The 21,953-nt window shown below is 42.6% G+C and overlaps 1 pseudogene; it reads right to left on the reverse strand.

Moving 5' to 3' along the window:
- Nucleotides 1–382: 382 nt before the first annotated feature.
- On the reverse strand, nt 383–500 carry LOC124556953 (annotated as a pseudogene).
- Between the last annotated feature and the right edge of the window lie 21,453 nt (nt 501–21,953).

Consider the following 21,953-nt stretch of genomic DNA (forward strand, 5'->3'; position numbering starts at 1 on the left):
CTCTAATGGCCACTACAGAAGGGGGCTACCATGCAGTCAGCGAACAGCGCGTGGCTCGCCATCGCTAATTTGTGTGATCAGTAGGATTTTTTTTCAACAGATATGTTTAGTGGAACATTGTGCTGGAGGAGGGTGTTTGTGATCTCAAACGTTGGTGAGTACAAGAGCCTAACATATTTAGCACTACGTCTTCAGGCCTCAAGTGGCCCATCGCGACCATCCGACCGCCGTATCATCTTCAGATGAGGATGCGTATAGGAGGGACGTGTGGTCAGCAAACCGCTCTCCCGGTCGTTATGATGGTTTTCTGTGACCGGAGCCGCTACTATTCGGTCGAGTAGCTCCTCAATTGGCATCACGAGGCTGAGTGCACCCCGAAAAATGGCAACAGCACATCGCGACCCGGATGGTCACCCATCCAAATGCCGGCCACGCCCGACAGCGCTTAACTTCGGTGATCTGGCGGGAACCGGTGTATCCACTACGGCAAGGCCGTTGCCAGACATATTTAGCGCTACGATCTATTTGTGGTGGAAATTTCATTAATTGATTTGAATAGTGTTTGTGGGTGATACTCCAATGTTGAAAATATGTTTTATTATGAAGAAGGATCATCGTAATGTTGTAAGGTGGAAGTGAGTGTTTTAAGCGATTTATTTGACTAATGTAAATTATTAATCAATTAATTTGATAGGATAGTGCCAAGGGCTTATTTCATTCTATTTTTTATATCGAAAATGATTCAGCTCTCCCTTTGTCTCCAGCATTGACCAATATGAATACTGTATTCTGAGGAGAGATGAAAACCTCTTCTGCGTGTTTCAGGACATTGGTTCACAAAGACAAAGTGGGAGTGGCCTCTTGAGAAAGAGACAGGAAACAAATCCTGAATTTGCAGATCAGCAGAATGGCGCAACTTGATGCTTTGTGTTGGGGATCCGCGAGATCAAAGGAGGCCAATATGCGGTCCATGGTCGGTGGTAATTAGTAACGTGTTGTGTAATTAGGACATTGGGCTGTTTTGACCTTTGTGGCGGTGCCCTGATGATAGACACACACGAGGGAGATCCCAAACGGTGGCTACTATACCACACTTCATTCCATTCCTTGGTTGTTGTTTTTGTGGTCTTCAGTCCTGAGACTGGTTTGATGCAGCTCTCCATGCTACCCTATCCTGTGCAAGTTTCTTCATCTCCCAGTACCTACTGCAACCTACATCCTTCTGAATCTGCTTAGTGTATTCATCTCTTGGTCTCCCTCTACGATTTTTACCCTCCACGCTGCCCTCCAATGCTAAATTTGTGATCCCTTGATGCCTCAGAACATCTCCTACCAACCGGTCTCTTCTTCTCGTCAAGTTGTGCCACAAACTCCTCTTCTCCCCAATTCTATTCAATACCTCCTCATTAATTATGTGATCTACCCATCTAATCTTCAGCATTCTTCTGTAGCACCACATTTCGAAAGCTTCTATTCTCCTCCTGTCCAAACTATTTATCGTCCATGTTTCACTTCCATACATGGCTACGCTCCATTCAAATACTTTCAGAAACAACTTCCTGACACTTAAATCTATACTCGATGTTAACAAATTTCTCTTCTTGAGAAACGCTTTCCTTGCCATTGCCAGTCTACATTTTATATCTTCTCTACATCGACCATCATCAGTTATTTTGCTGCCCAAATAGCAAAACTCCTTTATTACTTTAAGTGTCTCATTTCCTAATCTAATTCCCTCAGCATCACCCGACCTAATTCGACTACATTCTATTATCCTCGTTTTGCTTTTGTTGATGTTCATCTTATATCCTCCTTTCAAGACACTGTCCATTCCGTTCAACTGCTCTTCCAAGTCCTTTGCTGTCTCTCACAGAATTACTATGTCATCGGCGAACCTCAAAGTTTTAATTTCTTCTCCATGGATTTTAATACCTACTCCGAATTTTTCTTTTGTTTCCTTTACTGCTTGCTCAATATACAGATTGAATAACATTGGGGAGAGGCTACAATCCTGTCTCACTCCCTTCCCAACCACTGCTTCACTTTCATGCCTCTCGACTCTTATAACTGCCATGTGGTTTCTGTACAAATTGTAAATAGCCTTTCGCTCCCTATATTTTACCCCTGCCAACTTTAGAATTTGAAAGAGAGTGTTCCAGTCAACATTGTCAAAAGCTTTCTCTAAGTCTACAAATGCTAGAAACGTAGGTTTGCCTTTCCTTAATCTTTCTTCTAAGATAAGTCGTAAGGTCAGCATTGCCTCACGTGTTCCAATATTTCTACGGAATCCAAACTGATCTTCCCCGATGTCGGCTTCTACCAGTTTTTCCATTCGTCTGTAAAGAATTCGTGTTAGTATTTTGCAGCTGTGACTTATTAAACTGATAGTTCGGTAATTTTCACATCTGACAACGCCTGCTTTCTTTGGGATTGGAATTATTATATTCTACTTGAAGTCTGAGGGTACTTCGCCTGTCTCATACATCTTGCTCGCCAGATGGTAGAGTTTTGTCAGGACTGGCTCTCCCAAGGCCGTCAGTAGTTCTAATGGAATGTTGTCTACTCCCGGGGCCTTGTTTCGGCTCAGGTCTTTCAGTGCTCCGGCAAACTCTTCACGCAGTATCTTATCTCCCGTTTCATCATCATCTACATTCTCTTCCATTTCTGTAACATTGTCCTCAAGTACATCGCCCTTGTATAGACCCTCTATATACTCCTTCCATCTCTCTGCTTTCCCTTCTTTGGTTAGAACTGGGTTTCCATCTGAGCTCTTGATATTCATACAAGTGGTTCACTTTTCTCCAAAGGTCTCTTTAATTTTCCTGTAGGCAGTATCTATCTTATCCATAGTGAGATAGGCCTCTGCGTCGTTACATTTGTCCTCTAGACATCCCTGCTTAGCCATTTTGCACTTCCTACCGATCTCATTTTTGAGACATTTGTATTCCTTTTTGCCTGCTTCATTTACTGCATTTTTATATTTTCTCCTTTCATCAATTAAATTCAATATTTCTTCTGTTACCCAAGGATTTCTACTAGCTCTCGTCTTTTTACCTACTTGATCCTCTGCTGCCTTCACTACTTCACCCCTCAGAGCTACCCATTCTTCTTCTACTGTACTTCATTCCCCCACTGCTGTCAATTGTTCCCTTACGCTCTCCCTGAAACTCTGTACAACCTCTGGTTCTTTCAGTTTATCCAGGTCCCATCTCCTTAAATTCCCACCTTTTTGCAGTTTCTTCAATTTTAATCTGCAGTTCATAACCAATAGATTGTGGTCAGAGTCCACATCTGCCCCTGGAAATGTCTTACAATTTAAAATCTGGTTCCTAAATCTCTGTCTTACCATTATATAATCTATCTGATACCTTTTAGTATCTGCGGGATTCTTCCATGTATACAACTTTCTTTTATGTTTCTTGAACCAAGTGTTAGCTATGATTAAGTTATGCTCTCTGCAAAATTCTACCAGACGGCTTCCCCTTTCATTTCTTACCCTCAATCCATATTCACCTGCTATGTTTCCTTCTCTCCCTTTTCCTACACTCGAATTCCAGTCACCCATGAGTATTAAATTTTCGTCTCCCTTCACTATCTGAATAATTTCTTTTTTCTGATCATACATTTCATCAATTTCTTCATCATCTGCAGAGCTAGTTGGCACACAAACTTGTGCTACTGTAGTAGGCGTGGGCTTCGTGTCTATCTTGGCCACAATAATGCGTTCACTATGCTGTTTGTAGTAGCTTACCCGCACGCCTATTTTTTTTATTCATTATTAAACCTACTCCTGCGTTACCTCTATTTGATATTGTATTTATAACCCTGTATTCACCTGACCAAAAGTCTTGTTCCTCCTGACACCGAACTTCACTAATTCCCACTATATCTATCTTTAACCTATCCATTTCCCTTTTTAAATTTTCTAACCTACCTGCTCGATTAAGGGATCTGACATTCCACGCTCCGATCCGTAGAACGCCAGTTTTCATTCTCCTGATAACAACGTCCTCTTGAGTAGTCCTCGCCCGGAGATCCGAATGGGGGACTATTTTACCTCCGGACTATTTTACCCAAGAGGAGGCCATCATCATTTAACCATACAGTAAACCTGCATGCCCTCGGGAAAAATTGCGGCTGTAGTTTCCCCTTGCTTTCAGCCGTGCGCAGTACCAGGACAGCAAGGCCGTTTTGGTTATCGTTACAAGGCCAGATCAGTCTATCATCCAGACTGTTGCCCCTGCAACTACTGAAAAGGCTGCTGCCCCTCTTCAGGAACCACACTTTTGTCTGGCCCCTCAACAGATACCTCTCCGTTGTGGCTGCACCTATGGTACGACCATCTGTATCACTGAAGCACGCAAGACTCCCCACCAACGGCAAGGTCCATGGTTCATGATGGGGTCATTCCTTGGTGATTGGAGTTATTACGTAATAAGGGGATTTGACTGGATCCTTTGAAATAAAATTTGTTGAACCATTTCTGTAAAATGTTCCTTGACTAGCTGCCACCCAGTACATTCCTTCCCCCTTCCAGAGGAATGGTGACTCACATTGTTTACAAAAAAAGTGTCAGCTAGGCCCCAGAAAGACGGTTTGCTCTAATAGGAAAAGCTAGGGGGGGGGGGGGGATCTGTTACAATGGTTTCCATTTAGTGTAAGTGGGAGGCGACTTACATTTCGTCAAGTTTCTTTTAACCGTAAAGTGTCACAGTACTGAGCTAGGTGACAGAATTTAATCAGCACTGATCCTTTTAGGGTTTACAGTGGTCTCTAGGATGTTTAGGTGATTTCATTGGCTGGTAAGTACTGATCTCGTTTGTAAATGACGGAATCAACGCCAAAATATAGTGTATATCATCAGGATGACAAAATACTTGATTTTCGAAATCACCCTTATATATATATATATATATATATATATATAAGGGTGATTTCGAAAATCAAGTATTTTGTCATCCTGATGATATACACTATATATATATATATATATATATATATATATATTCACAAACAATGCCCGAACTCTTACAGGAATCGGCAAAAAGTCGCGAGCAGTGAGTATAATGGGCAGGGGTACTATGAATATTGTGCAGTAAAATGGGTCTCACCGGAGACGTGTCAGAGATAAGTCCCTGCAGTCACCCTGTACTCTGTGTCCTCGATGACTCAGATAGATAGAGCGTCTGTCACATAAGGAAGATATCCCGGGGTCGAGTCCCGGTCGGGGCACACATTTTCAACTGTCCGCGTTTACTTATATCAACGCCTGTATGTAGCTACGGGTATTCATTTCACTGTAATTAAATCACCTGTATTTGGATGGAAACGTAATAAACCAACTCGGTGCAAAACATTATCATCCGACGTGGGTAGTACGATACCTTTTGCTATATGATATATTACATCCCCATTCAGAATAATGAAAAAATTTATAATTGCTGGATACAAGCAGTTGGTTAATTTCCTTAGAATTCCAGGACCTTACACTCTGCGGTAAGAGCGGTGAATCATAGTAAAGATAAAATAACAACTCATCAAATATAAGTAGATTGTTCCAGATGAAAGGGTAGTTCTAGTTTTAAGATTAACAGAGAGCGCCGAAATAGAGCCCAAGGTAAACAAAATTCTATATAATAAGTTTAACTGTTTAAGGGAGGCGAATAAAAGTAAAATAACTTCATAAAAGCAGTCATTTAAAAATTTAGCCTCTAGGTTTGGAGCTATAGATAAAATTAGAAGACAGCAAAGCGACACATCAAATCCATGAATTTCTAATTTCAAAATTATACGTACTCACTTGAAGACACCTTAAATTACCTCGCATTCGGAAGGACGACGGTTCAATCCCGCGTCCGGCCATCCTGATTTAGGTTTTCCGTGATTTCCCTAAATCACTCCAGGCAAATGCTGGGATGGTTCCTCTGAAAGGGCACGGCCGACTTCCTTCCCCATCCTTCCCTAATCCGATGAGACCGATGACCCCGCTGTCTGGTCTCCTTCCCCAAAAACCAACCAACCAAATTACCTCGTAGTGTAACAGTACTTAAAAACATGACATACTTGGGGATAAGCAGATAGGGAGATGAAGTGAAATATGACATCTACATCAAAGTGATACAGCACTTTCAACTGAATAATGGTAGCATATTTGAGAATGGTCAATACAGAGAAATAATAGTGGGAATTTCAGAAAAGCAAGAGAAAAAATATACTAATATACAAAAACAAACTCCTTAAATTACCTCGACGAGTAATGGTTCTAATGCAGATGTAGATTAATTAGACATAATTAAAGCAAGAGAAAATTAACAAGGTTGAAATGTCAGTAAGTTGTGGTCTGAATCGTTACTAGCTTGCACAACAAATAATATTGGATTCACAAGTGTTTAGCTGGTATATTTCTCGGAACTCCTGAAGATTCGACATAATATTGTCCATTTGCAAATGAGGGTCTGGCATGAGCTTAGACCATTGTGGAGTGATTGCACCTAGGGTAATAACTTTCGAGTCATCCCACAGTTTCGACTTATACAGATTAATTGTAGAAAACACATACTCCTTTATGTGCTAACCGAATTCCCAGAAACACAAAATATAATTATCAAGTGCCACCTCATTACATCACAGTTATAAAAAGAACATAAAGCAAAAGTACTAGAGGGAACAGATCTGTGGAAAATTGTTAATATCGATTATCTTACGTAAAATTACTACTTATTATCTCAGCAAAACCACAGTATCACTCTGTCCCTTTGACAGGAAAACACATGAAAAATTACTAATTCTCGTTAAACTAAGGATGTAAAATGTGAAAATACACCAAAAAAGCACAAAATCTAGTGCTCGAAATAACACACAAACTTAATATTTTTCCCAGCATTGTCACTCAAACACAATGTTCTACAAACCTCTTACAGTACAGTAATTATTGACAAACTGCTCTCAACATTTAAAATTAAGACTAGAAAAACTGAAGACAAGACCAAAAACAGCACTTTTTGATTATCAGTCGGCACTATGGCTGTTACAAAACCAGTCAGACACATCAGGAAAGTACAGAATATAAAGTTATTGGCATGGAGAGACACAAGGTAAAACCCTAGAAATGGTAACTTAAGTATGTGTCCACAATAGCAAGAAAAGTAAAAAAATTCTCGCCCTATTCATAAAACTTCACATAAAAGATGGGAAAGTATGCATCGCGTCTTTAATGAGTCCGCAGAATACAAAAAATTGAACACCAGAATGCGGATCAGCGTGACAGAAGCGCATGTTTGTAAACAGCTTGCAACTGTCGGATAACTGAGGGGTAGGAAGGATCTGGGTGTGTGACGTCGACAAACCTTTATGGTGTTTCACTCTAGCTGGATGATGAAGGAGGCTGGGGACTCTCTGCGGCGTAATGCACGTCCTACGTGAGGGGTAGGAAGGGTACAGCACTACAAGGCACAGGTGGGACGGTGCGAAAGGCTGGGGCAAAGGGGGGGAGAACGCGGTATAGCTATGAAGAGGGGAAGGTGGAGAGAGAAGGAAGGCTCCGTGTTACTGAAGGTATGTTGACTGATGCTAGGAGTGAGGCTTAGCGTAGAGGCTTGCGGAGGGGAATGGTGAAGCGTGCGGCGAGGGCTCGTTCTTAAAGAACAGCTGGGAATGTGTTCCAGCGGTGTGATGCTAACCATGCATCGGAACAGAGTAAGACAGAACTGTCTGACAGCAGGTTAAACGCTGGTAAGAATCAGCATCGAGCGACACCAAATCTGTTCAGGAATGTATCTTAAACTTTTGTGTGAGAAAAACCAAGGTTTAAGAAGACTCAGTTCAGACCGTTAGTGCAGTGCTTGTATTAATTTTAAAACAGAAATAGTGTCACGTAGAATAAGATATAATTGGATGAATGACGATCACTAACTTCACTTAAGGAAGATTTATTCAGCACTTACTCATACAAGAGCGCGGAGCACACTTCCTCCGATCAGAACACATACAGTATATATACAGCTACACAACATTCCAGTACAATGATTCTTGCCGTTTGTGGGTACTTCTAAAAGGTACTCGACCGCATATAGAAATTAAAATTGTACAGTCCTGAACTCACGACCGTCCATGCAACAATTTAATACCATAACCACTACACCATGGTGTTACTCAGCTTCTTCCGTGACATTGCTCCCTCCTTAAGGGAACAGCGTCTCGGTGTTACGTCGTCCTAGTCCGGGAACGAGTCATCGGCCCGGCATACTCCGACACCCGATGACTGATTCTCGCCCTGGCGGTGATCTTCTTAGAACTTCTTTTGTTGCTGCGCTCTTCGTCATCTTTCCGCTTGTTGCCTGTCTCTGGAACTTCGAGTTTACCCGGGTTTGCAGGATCCTTATAGGGCTTCATTCGAAGGATGTGGACCGTACCTCTGATCTTTCGTCTTCTTGCGTCAGGGTCGAAATCTTCAACTTACTGAGTGACATCAGACAACTGTCTTACAACCTTACAAGGTCCAAAGTAGCTCCTGAGGAGCTTCTCAGGGAGACCAACCTTCCGAACAGGAGTGAAGATCCAGACGAGATCACAAGGCTATAACCTGCTCTTTTCCATCTGAAATTTGCACCAGAACTGCGCCGATCCCATACGCGCTAGCGTCTGTGTGTAGTTCTGTAGGTGCTCTCTCATCATACAGACCAAGTACAGGGTCAGTCGTCAGAGCTTTTCGCAGCACATCGAAAGAATCTTGTTGAGCACCACCCGAGATAAATTAAGCATCAACTTTTAACAACTCTTGGAGTGACCTAGCTTTGATACAAAAGTCTTTGATAAAACGACAGTAAGAAGAACATAATCCGAGGAAGCTTCTCACTCTGTCTAATACTTTTAGGAATAGGAAATTCTGTTACAGATCTCACCTTTTCTGGGTCTGGCCGCACACGTTCGTTTGACACAAGGTGTCCAAGTATTTTGATTTCTTTTGCTCCAAAGAGACACTTTCTTGGATTAAGTTTCAGCTCGGCTCGTTGGAGACACTTAAGAACGGCCCTCAGTCTTTTTATGTGTTCATCAAATGTCTCTGAGAACACTATGATGTCATCTAAATAACAAACACGCATAGTACACTTCAGGTGACTTAGAAGATTATCCATCATCCGTTCAAAAGTTGCTGGTGCATTACACAAACCCAACTGCATTACCTTAAACTCATACAGGCCCTCAGGGATAATGAATGCAGTTCTCTCACGATCAGCCTCATATACTTCGATTTGCCAGTATCACGAGTACATGTCTATGGTTGAGAAAAACTTAGCCCCCTTCAGACAATCTAGTGTATCGTCAATTCGTGGAAGAGGGTAAACGTCCCTTTTAGTTATCTTATTAAGCTTCCTGTAATCAACACAAAAGCGCAAACTGCCATCCTTCTTCCTGACGAGGACCACTGGTGACGACCATGGGCTCTGCGAAGGCTGAATGTGTCATTCTTCAACATTTTCTCTACCTCGTCGACGTTCCGTTGCTGACACACGGTATGTTCTCTGGCTTATTGGTTGATGGTCTCAAGTGCTATTCCGGTGCTTCACCATCGATTTGTCTAACTTGCTCTTCACCTGTGGATTGAAGCATTCAGAGAACTCTTGAAGAATGGCAAGTAACTTCTTCTGTTGGTTCTTAGTGAAATCTGGTGATAGTCGATCTAGAAGATCTTGTCCCGTAGTGGTAGCGCTAATTTCGCCCACAGACTCGGCATGGGAGGTTTCTATGACGCTCAACTGTTCTTCAGTTAGCGGCTCAGCGTTTGCTACGCACATGCGTCTTGGAAGGATCTGTGTTTCTTGGCAACAGTTAACTACCCACAATTCACCGAATCCGTTCTAAAACGAAACGACAGAGGCTGGGGTGACCAAGTTGTTCTTCAGTTGTATGCTTCTATCGCATTCCACCACGAGATCCGTGAGTTGATGCCTGGCATGACTCGTGACAGCTACCTTTCTAGCGCTGACTGCAGGAATGATCACGTCATCCAACACACATAGTCTCCACACACTCGGATGCGCATCTTACTGTGCACAGTATCTCATCTCGTTTAGCATAATCTTTGAGCGACCACAAGCTATAATTGCCTGAGAAGCTTTCAAAAAGTCACAGCCGAGTATGACATCATGACTACACTCTTGGAAGACGATGAATTCTAAGGGCTGTGTGTGGCCACTTATACCCACACGAATGGTACATTTTCCTATAGGTTTTGCATATTTCCCATCAGCCACATTCAGCAGAGATGTTTTGCTGTCCACGAATACGGTTTTCTGCAACTGAAGGCGGTACTTCTCCGAAATGACTAAATATGATACTCCAGAGTCCACAAGAGCTTGGGCTGGTCGGCCGTCCATGAGGATATCTACGTAGTTTCCTATCGTTTTCGTAGTGATCGACGGCGGAGGATTTTTCTCTTCGGCGGCCTCACTGCCAAGGATGGTCGCAACCTTTAGTTTTCCAGGTTGCGGCGGCTAGGCGATCGGCTGGAGCTTCTAAACGGCGATGGAGACCTTGATCGGCGTGTTGGGAAGCTCCAGCGGCTAGCTTGCGACAATGGTGACCTACGTCGTCCTGCACCCACATCTTCTTGTTCATCTTCGTCGTTCCGGAGTTAGCGTCGGCTAAGATCGGTCTGCTGTCTTCTGATGCGGCCATCATCAAGTATCCGCTGCCTTTCTTGACAATAGCACACCACATATCCCGGTCGTCCGCAGTGGAAACATACTGGTTGGGCCGGCCGGATTGGCCGAGCGGTTCTGGGCGCTACAGTGTGGAACAGCGCGACCGCTGCGGTCGCAGGTTCGAATCCTGCCTCGGGCATGGATGTGTGTGATGTCCTTAGGTTAGTTAGGTTTAAGTAGTTCTAAGTTCTAGGGGACTTATGACCACAGCAGTTGAGTCCCATAGTGCTCAGAGCCATTTGAACCATACTGGTTGGTTATCCTGGTTCCTCCAGACGTCAGTCGTCCTTGGTACCCAAACAGGTTCCTCATGTGGCATTGTAGGAACGTGACTCCGCCTGGGTCTAGACTTTTTCACCATTTTAAAGGGCAATGAAGAACGAGACACTGGGTTCAATGTCTGTTCCACTTCTTCCCTTATGACCTCTTGAAGCATCTCGGTTTTGTGCTCGCAGTGCAATCCAAGTGCCTTCTGAACTTTCTCTCTCACTACGTGACGAAGAACACTTGTGAAATCATATGCTTCCTCCATCACAGACATCGATACGACGTTTGGAAGCCGATCAAACTTCTTGCGTATAATTCTTTTTTGGTGCATTGTCTCCATATACTGGCACCATTTTATGAAATCGTCTGCTGTCGAAACTTCCTTCAGGAGTAGGGCTTGTACATGTCCTCAGCAACACCCTTCATGAGGTGCGCAACCTTATCTTCCTCCTTCATTCTAGGATCCACTATTTTACACAGCTTCAAGACGTCTTGAATGTAGGATCCTGTCGTTTCTCCTGGACGCTGTGCCCTGCACTATAATTTATCTTCAACCTTGCACTTCTGTCGTTGTGTGTCGCCAAAATACTTGTGCAGTTCCACCTGGAATACTTCCCATCTTGTAAACTTCTCCTCGTTGTTCTCATACCATTGCTTGGCAGTGCCCTCCACGTAGAAAAATACGCTAGCCAAACACAGGGTATCATCCCATTTGGTAAATTTGGCTATACGCTCGTATACCTTCAGCCACTTGTTTGGATCTTGGCCATCGTCACCAGAGAAGCCGGAAGGATGCCTCATGTGGTGGCACACAGTTGCTGTCATCGTAACGTATTCTTCTTCTTCTGTCTCCGATAGATTGCGATCTGTTGAATATGGCTCGAACTCGTGTTTCTCGCCACGTAAACGGCGGCTCTGTCGTGGCCGGATGGGAGCCACTGTGTCGTCGATAATGTGCGCTATCACAGTTACTAATACGCAGCGTCTCCACCAGAATAATGTCGTGTAGAAAAAGATGTAATTTGATGAGTGACGTACACTAACTTCACTTAACGAAGGTTTATTCAGCAATTGCACATATAAGAACGCGGAGCTAACTGCCTCCGGCCAGAACACATACGGAAGATATACAGCTACAGAACATTCCAGTACAATAATTCTTGACATTTGTGGGTACTTTTAGAATGTACACCAACCGAATATAGAAATAAAAATTGTACAGTCCAAGTGAGTTTTGAGCTCACGACCCTACATGCAACACTTTATCATAACCACTACATCACGGTGCTACTCCGCTTCTGCTGCGGCAAAAGGATGACAGAGTGTAGCTGTGTGTCGATTTCCAACAAACAAAAAGTTGAGAAAACGCTCGCCATTCGTTTTAGAAATTTGTTATCCACATAAAAATCATAGCAGAGTCACTACAAAACGACTGAGATTCCGATACGAAAGGGTCGAAGAGTGGTACTGTAAGGCAATTCGGCCTTTATATACCGTGTAAAATACATAGGTAAGAAAAAGGTCCTTATTAATTTCACTGTACACATGTCAGGAAATTTTATAAAGAGAAATGGTCATTTCAGTGGAATAAGAATTAAAAACTCGCAATTACTTTCAACTCTTAGTGACACCTTGAAAGAAAGTAACAGAAATAAATGCTCTGAACCGACAGTGGACTCAGCTCTCATCGGCTAAGCAGTGGAAGACTAGTCACGAACCTGAAATGAAAATTCAAAGTATAACGATTTATTGAACAATAAAAGACAAAAGACAAACAGAATAAATTCATCAAAAGAGAATCTGCACATTCTAGGTATGAACAAAACGAAACATGCAACAAACTGGGCTTGTAAAAAATAGCATTTTAGAAACACTTTAGTAAGGTAAACTTACTGCATTCTTTCGAAAGACAAAACGAAATCCTTGTCAACAAAAGAGATCTACAAGTGAAATACAATATATTAGAATTTTCCAACATATGTGAGTAATGTACATTGCGTACAGCAATATTACCAAATGACGAAGACCTATACATTAGATGGGACAGTGTGTCTTTAAACACCTCAGAATCTTCAGAAATACCTAAACTCTTCACAGAATAGAAACAGGTATGCACCTGGACCATACTTCTTACAAGACTAGTAACATTTATTTAGAACCACTCAAAAATTATACAGTATGTAATAGTCAATAAGCAAGTGCAATGTCCCAAATTAATTCTTAGAGAAAAAGTGCAACCTAAAACATAGGAAGTAGGCAGAAGAGCTTTCAAAAGATGATGGAATAGCTTCCCACAAAGTTTGACACTGTTTGTGCTCACTTAAAACCTATATTGTAAGAAAACAGACAAGACGAAGAAGGGGAACAGAAGTGGGAGCGCGTTTACGTGGCTGGCTTATCGCAAATCAACAGCCGTGCCAGTCCACGAGTTTGAACAATGCGGTCTCTGTCTATAGTTGGGATTGACAACTATTATTCATGGATATGTGGGAAACCTAAAATTTATATGCAGGACTTGACATAAAAAAGTGGGACCTGCCGCCAAATATACAGAAACGAGAGAAAAACAATTGTAATAATTTTTATCAGTTTTAATTCAAATTTGGAACAAAATTAACAAAATACACTCTTCACCATTACAAAATAATCATCACAAAATTTTTAACACAGATCAGTAAATAAAACACTTTGCTCAACAATTAGTTTTTCTTTTTGAAGAAGTACCCGTCTTGTGGTCTGGCACATTTGAGCAATTTCTTATTTTTCAAAATGTAATTATAAAATTTTTTGCAGTTCTACCGATAGTTAATTTTTACTTGCAGTTCCGCCTTTACGTGTTCAACACGGAGTCTGTTTCTTGAATTAGTCCAGGAGTTTCAACAAAGTGAAAATACCCTCTCGGCATTGGCATTAAAATATGGAACGGACAAGATCAACTGGAAAACCTTTAATAAGTTCGGTATATTCGAATGCTGAAATAGTTCATGCCAAGCTTCATTTTTTTCATTTGACAGTGGTGTTTGTTTACACTGATCAGTCATTATATTTACGATTTCCTTAACACTGTAGAACTCATTATAAAGTTCATCCATATCTATGAGTTTGGTGAGTGATAATTTTTCGCAACACGTTAACATATCGTCGTAAATAAATATACTTTCCCAAGCAAATATTCACTTTATTACCAAAATTATTATCTTCCGAAAAAATCAAAGTGATCGTCCTGGTATTTCAATGCATTTTTTTATCATATAATCAAAACAATGTTGATAGACTCTTGTTCTTAAATTGTGAAACTGGTGAGGGTATTTGAGCAAATAAATCCTGAGATTTTATCGTTAGTTGTTTGCTTTGTCTTTAGGCGGAAATCTGTTATAATGTTGTAGGTTTCAAAAGATAAAGCGTTATCTTTTTCCAAAAACGTAATGACGTTCTGAAATATTTTTAAAGCGTTACCTAGAAATCCAATAAAGCATTCTGTTTTCTTTACGTGGTCGTCATCAGAATATTTTCCTAGCACAAATGGACAGTTATCTCGAAGAGTTACAAAATATGATTTCAACACTAACAACCCGCGTAGAATTTTTCCAATAGCAGGATGCAACGACAGCCACCTCGTTTTAACGTGCCTTATAATATTTTGGTATTCTATTACAGCATCAGCAAAGTGTTCTTTTAAGGTGTGGATTCTCTGGGCATGATAGGATAATTTCCCATACACTTTCAGTAGCAAATTATTCACGTCATTTCTCCACAGCATGACGGACAACATCATATACCATGTGCACTGAAATCACTGCAGGCAAGATGTTGGCATTATCTTGAGAAATTAGTTTCTAAACCGAGTTATTTTCGCCAAAATTAAGATTGGCGTTGTCGGCTGAATAAATAGATGCATTTGTGAAATCCTAACCCAGTGCTTATACTTTTTTATATTATTATACATATCGATCGCTTTTTTATCCGGGTTCTCATAAAAATCAAGCAAGCAGGCTCCGATTCCATTCTCTAGAGAGTAAAATCCGACAATTATTGGAAATAATTTCGTTTGACGCATGTATCGAAATGCTGTAAAACACGCCTGACGTTATTTTTTCCACGCTATCTTGTATTGACGTTGTAACAAGAATACTGTAAATTAAAGACGACGCCTTAGTTCTACCGAGCGATATTTCCCATGCGATTTGGGAATCATTAAATATCACGGGGCATAACTTTGAATCGGTGTCAACAGAATTGTACGTCATTTTGTGGTTTACACCATGGTAAACTTTTGTCAGCTCTGCAGCTATCACTTCTTCCTCGTCTGCCGTCAATACATTGCGCCTTGAAAACTGTTGTAAATTCTGAGTACTCTTCAGGGGTCTTTCAGCCCGTTTGTGTTCTGAGACGCTAAAACGCCGTTTAACATCATTCAGACCTCCGTGTGATATCATAAATGATTTCATACACATGTTGAAAAAAGCTTTATGGACGTTTGCATCAACTTTTTTCAAAAAAGGATACGAATTCTTCCATTCTTGCCGGTAGGAACACATCCGTTTACACATTTTGTATTTTACGTTCACACTGTCGCAGTCTGTTGTTTCTGAATCAGACATGACTCAAATCCAAACAGTCTGTTCAAAAATAACAATAGCAAAGTGTCAACAACACACTAAACACTACCAGTATTTATTCTGTGAATCGTATAAAAGCACTGAAACTCTGTGACAAGTAGTGATTACTAACCGGACGGCGCCAGCGTAGCGCGTGGCTGTGGGTGACGGGGGTTGAACGAGAGAGCGAGCGCCGACCGAACGCCTGCGACACTCATTTACTCATTTGTCTCTTTCCTGGGGCGTCGCGCGCGCGAGCGCCCAATGTTATTATCCCAGCGTCCGACACCGTTACATGTACGCAACGCATAGCCCGCACTTCATTTGAATGGGGTTTCTTTCTAACCTAGGCCAGGTTTACCATAAAGTGGTAAAATTAGTGTCCTGCAGACGCACATCCCAGGATGCACTATCTGAGCCGTGGAAACGGGACGTCTCACCTCACGCGGGACTGTTAGCAACCCTACTTATAGTAACCGTTCAAATGTGACAGAAGCTACAATTTCAACGGCTCCAAAAACACTTTGTTGCCCCAACAGGAAACTCGCTGCAGAGTAAAGTGAAATAGAGTTACCGGTTGTACTCTGACCTCTGGGGCGACAGCACTAAAATAGACCGTTTAACATCACTCAGTCATCTTCTCTCACACAATTAGCAACATATTAAGCCATCACTATATCCTTCTCAGTTTCCACCACAAAACATTATATGTACTACAGAAACAGCATCACTTAAAACAACTGACACAGGAACTCTTGTCTGCTCAAAATTGCCTTCAACCACATTAACAACAGGACCTGTTGCCTGCTCACAAATAACCTCAATGATTCAACCCCATACAACGAATCAAATGTCTTTCATCATTCATTATAACTCTTATTACGGTACATCACTTGGTACATCGTAGCTTCCTGCATGGAGTTAACCAGATAAGCAACTACCACTTACGAAAAATAGAAGGCATGGACAGAATTGGGCAGAAAAAGAATAAAAGGTGGGGCGAGAAAATGTAGAGAGACGCAGAAAAAAGGTAAAGAGAAGGCAAAATAGTTCAGTCCTTTCGTTCCGTAATCCGGTATGTCACACTGCGTCCCAGTGATTTCGGTAACACAAGTTGTGAGGTAACGGGCGAGTTACGGCGCCCTGGAAATATTCTAAGTTCAGAGTTTGCGCCCACCGATCGGGCCGCTGGGCAAGCCGCGGCTCGTTAGCAACCGCGTGATGCCGCACAACGGCCGGACCACGTGGTTCATCTGCCGCGTGGCTGGGAATTCCATAGTGACGCCGTGTCGGTGAAGGAGACGTGCCGGGAGTGCCAAGGATGGCGGACTTTGTGAAACCATCATGGCAGACATTTCACGGTTCTCATAGAAATTAGTAGTAGCCAGATGAGTAATGGTACCTCAAAAAGAAACATGTACATTGCTATTATTTGCAGACGATTCTGATGGTGTAATCAGATTTTCAATATCTTTATTAGTTTAAATTTTAGTATCTGACGGTAAATTATACAATTAACACCCAGCAACGAATTTCCAAAATTTAAACGCTTCATCCGATTTCGTCGATCGCCGTGTCTTTAGAAGGCTATTAGTGTAAACCTAAATTGGTATGAATTACAGGCATGTAACTTGAATAGTACATGAGTTATTGGAGGTCAAAGTGGTCGATTACTATCGATCGCGTCAGGCCATAAGTACTCCACAGATACACGAAAAAACGGTAGCAGCATGCTTATAAATATATTTATTCATCTATGTCTTTGTTTATATCCGATATATACTATTCATGAAGAAATTGGTTAAATATTTACTGTGTTGCAGAAAGCACAGAGACATTAGGCTACTACCCTTCCCTTTGTTCTGTTCCTTTGATATATGTTTATTTTATTTGTATATGTATCTAATAATGTGTGTGAGAGCGTGTCTATCGTCCAGCCGTAGGAATATTTATTTAATTTCAAGTTACTTAAATGTAACTCCTGTATTTAGAATATGCTTAAATACACTCCTGGAAATGGAAAAAAGAACACATTGACACCGGTGTGTCTGACCCACCATACTTGCTCCGGACACTGCGAGAGGGCTGTACAAGCAATGATCACACGCACGGCACAGCGGACACACCAGGAACCGCGGTGTTGCCCGTCGAATGGCGCTAGCTGCGCAGCATTTATGCACCGCCGCCGTCAGTGTCAGCCAGTTTGCCGTGGCATACGGACCTCCATCGCAGTCTTTAACACTGGTAGCATGCCGCGACAGCGTGGACGTGAACCGTATGTGCAGTTGACGGACTTTGAGCGAGGGCGTATAGTGGGCATGCGGGAGGCCGGGTGGACGTACCGCCGAATTGCTCAACACGTGGGGCGTGAGGTCTCCACAGTACATCGATGTTGTCGCCAGTGGTCGGCGGAAGGTGCACGTGCCCGTCGATCTGGGACCGGACCGCAGCGACGCACGGATGCACGCCAAGACCGTAGGATCCTACGCAGTGCCGTAGGGGACCGCACCGCCACTTCCCAGCAAATTAGGGACACTGTTGCTCCTGGGGTATCGGCGAGGACCATTCGCAACCGTCTCCATGAAGCTGGGCTACGGTCCCGCACACCGTTAGGCCGTCTTCCGCTCACGCCCCAACATCGTGCAGCCCGCCTCCAGTGGTGTCGCGACAGGCGTGAATGGAGGGACGAATGGGCGTGTCGTCTTCAGCGATGAGAGTCGCTTCTGCATTGGTGCCAATGATGGTCGTATGCGTGTTTGGCGCCGTGCAGGTGAGCGCCACAATCAGGACTGCATACGACCGAGGCACACAGGGTAACACCTGGCATCATGGTGTGGGGAGCAATCTCCTACACTGGCCGTACACCACTGGTGATCGTCGAGGGGACACTGAATAGTGCACGGTACATCCAAACCGTCATCGAACCCATGGTTCTACCATTCCTAGACCGGCAAGGGAACTTACTGTTCCAACAGGACAATGCACGTCCGCATGTATCCCGTGCCACCCAACGTGCTCAAGAAGGTGTAAGCCAACTACCCTGGCCAGCAAGATCTCCGGATCTGTCCCCCATTGAGCATGTTTGGGACTGGATGAAGCGTCGTCTCACGCGGTCTGCACGTCCAGCACGAACGCTGATCCAACTGAGGCGCCAGGTGGAAATGGCATGGCAAGCCGTTCCACAGGACTACATCCAGCATCTCTACGATCGTCTCCATGGGAGAATAGCAGCCTGCATTGCTGCGAAAGGTGGATATACACTGTACTAGTGCCGTCATTGTACATGCTCTGTTGCCTGTGTCTATGTGCCTGTGGTTCTGTCAGTGTGATCATGTGATGTATCTGACCCCAGGAATGTGTCAATAAAGTTTCCCCTTCCTGGGACAATGAATTCACGGTGTTCATATTTCAATTTCCAGGAGTGTATGTTTGTGAGTGTACATTCGCTTGGAGACATGGAGGTTGCGCTCTAGCCAATCACAGCGCTCGTTATTGGTGAGACTGTATGGAAGTGGGGGAGGAGGATCGTTTCGAGAGAGGATACGGGGCCAGTTCTGGGGAGTACATCGCGGCGGACGAAAAGTGGCGGGAAAGACTTGGAGAGTGGAGTAGTTTGCCTGTGGTCGCGGGAGATGGAAGTATTTCGTAGTGCCGACTTATGCACTTTTGAGATTTCCGTTGCTTCTGCAGTGAAGACGTAGTATGCGTTTGGAAGTGAATATCTCGCGAGCTATGTTGTTGTTCATACCTAATTACGTGAAGTAGGAATCTATTGTTTCCCTGTTAGTCAGCTTATATTTAATTGCTGGACCATCGACACCAATAAGTGTTTTGCAGAAATATACCGCATTCTCAAAAGGACTTCTACTATCGTACTCATCATTTAAAGGCATTAAGATAGAAGCTGCAGATTTTATTTAATTGCAGTCTTTCATTTATAAATTTATATGTTACATCCATAATTCGCAATTGTCGAGTGATAGAAACCCTCGACCATTCGATTCATGTGTGTATTCTTATCGTATACTGTAGACTCAGCAGTATTTGGCATGTAATGCGGCAACTACGTATTCCATCCCCTAGACAACGAACCAGCCAAAACTTGTAATATTGCAACTCTGAGTCGGAGGGTACGTAGTTTTGGGCCACCACATCACATCATTAGTAGAATGAAAGCCCGCAAAGTGCAAATTGTGTAATTACGACTGTGTACGCGCTTGAGGCCTCAAGTCACCTAGTCCTACTAGTAATCCGATAGACAATACAAGGACTGTCTGAATCTAATGGTGTGTTGCTTTTCTTACAAGGCCTACACACGGATTTCTCGTCTGTGCCTGGTCTTGCAATAAAAATATATTTCCATCAAGATTCAAGGATTTTGCGCACCAAGGGTTTCGGTCACCTTGTAGACGCGATTTGGAGGCACAGGGAGTTACAGAGTCCTTAATTCGCTCACGTCTATGGAGCAAGGAGTAGGATCCCACTTTCAGTGGGGGCCACAGAAGTGACTGCTGTCACCCAGTCCATTTCCGCTAGCGAAAGGGAAAGAGTAATGATGTCATGAGAGAGGTTGTTTACATGGAACGTGTCAAATTGTCGTCATGGAAAGACACGGAGATGGTGTAACTGGTACCAGGTGAAGAAGCATTACACAGATCAATTGCTGTAGTTGCCCATTGATGGAGATGTATATAGTGGTTGAATTTATTTTATATGTTCACTGGATGCAACAGAGCACTGACCGAGAAGCCATGGAGTTTGATGGTTTGACTTTATGTGTGTGATGTTATGTAGCGCTGGAATGATGAGACTTTCAAAACAGCAGACGTGAAGGAGTGCTGCACTGTGAGGGTATTGCAGACGTGAAGCAACACTGCGCTATGAAGATTTGGTTTGTTAGTTTAACAATATGTTGATTTATGTGGGTATAAGCTATTTTAATGAGGATATGATACAGCAATTTCTTGCGAATCTCAGTGAACTTTGACGGGACAGACAGCTGAACTTTTGGAGGAGCACCATGACGAAAATAAATAAGAGATGATAAAAGAGTGAAACTGGCATAACTAGGAAAAGATAATGGACAGTCCATGAGCCACTGTGAGCGTGAAGCAATATAACCAACGCTAATGATTAGAGTATTATGTGACAGTGAATCGCCAAAGCAAATAATGTATAGTTAAGAGAACTTTGTGTGGTAATTTTCAGGTATAAGTAGAGAACTTGCTTGTTATGCTTGTGCTTACGTTTCACATAAGCGATCGCACAGTTTAGAGAGCCATGGAAAATAAATCTGTAAGATGGAAAGTAATGGAAAAATGCAGAATCTAACTTACTGAATGAAATATAGAAAACGAAGATAAAAGAAGATCGATAACATATTAAAATGGTAGAATCTGTAGGGTGGCCACAGAAGATTTTGCGTTTACAGGTTAACTACTGCAACGAGCAGATAATCGTGAATTGTCTACTAGGACCCCTCTGGGATAATCAGTAGTGGTTCAAATGGTTCAAATGGCTCTGAGCACTATGGGACTTAACTTCTGTGGTCATCAGTCCCCTAGAACTTAGAACCACTTAAACCTAATTAACCTAAGGACAACACACACATCCATGCCCGAGGAAGGATTCGAACCTGCGACCGCAGCGGTCGTGCGGTTCCAGACTGTAGCGACTAGAGCCGCTCGGCCACCACGGCCGGCTAATCAGTAGTGAATGTGAACATAAGTACCTGCGGGTAACTAACCTCACCTGAGCTCCCAACAGAAATATGCATTGAGGAATCTGTCATTATGTAAATTAGAAATGTATTTGAAAATTTTATGCAAGGGATATATATTCTGATTTAACCGTCCCTACATTAATTAAATATATAAAGATAGTAATTTTTTGACAGAATAAAATCCATTTTAAAATTAAGTAACCTAGCATGTACGATGAAAGTTCAATTAATGTTGAAATTACAAGAATCTGCAACAGTAAAAATGTTTGTACAGCAGGAAGTAACAATAAATGTGTAAAGGTATTAAGAATCTTCATTTTTAAAGTTGTTAAAGTAAAATTGTTAGGAGCAGAAACGTTTTTCTAAGAGTGGAATGTTAGTTTATGTGCTTTCAAACTGTCTGAAGTCACACCAGTCACACGTTGAAGGAAGACACATGAGAGTTGCATATTGAAGAAGACAGAATGTGAGAGGAATGAGTAACATTTGCGTTATTGGCGAGTAACTTTTGTTGTGGTTGGCAGGAGAGCCAACACCGGGTTACTAGAGGAAGCCGAAACGCACGCGTTTTAGCTCATGCAGGCTGGCGTGAGGTCTGGAACAGGACAAGGAAATTAGACTTTAGAAAAAACGGACGTAGCTGGTGGAATACTAAACTTTAAT

This window comes from Schistocerca americana, chromosome X (assembly GCF_021461395.2).
Source record: "Schistocerca americana isolate TAMUIC-IGC-003095 chromosome X, iqSchAmer2.1, whole genome shotgun sequence".
Taxonomy (NCBI): domain Eukaryota; kingdom Metazoa; phylum Arthropoda; class Insecta; order Orthoptera; family Acrididae; genus Schistocerca; species Schistocerca americana.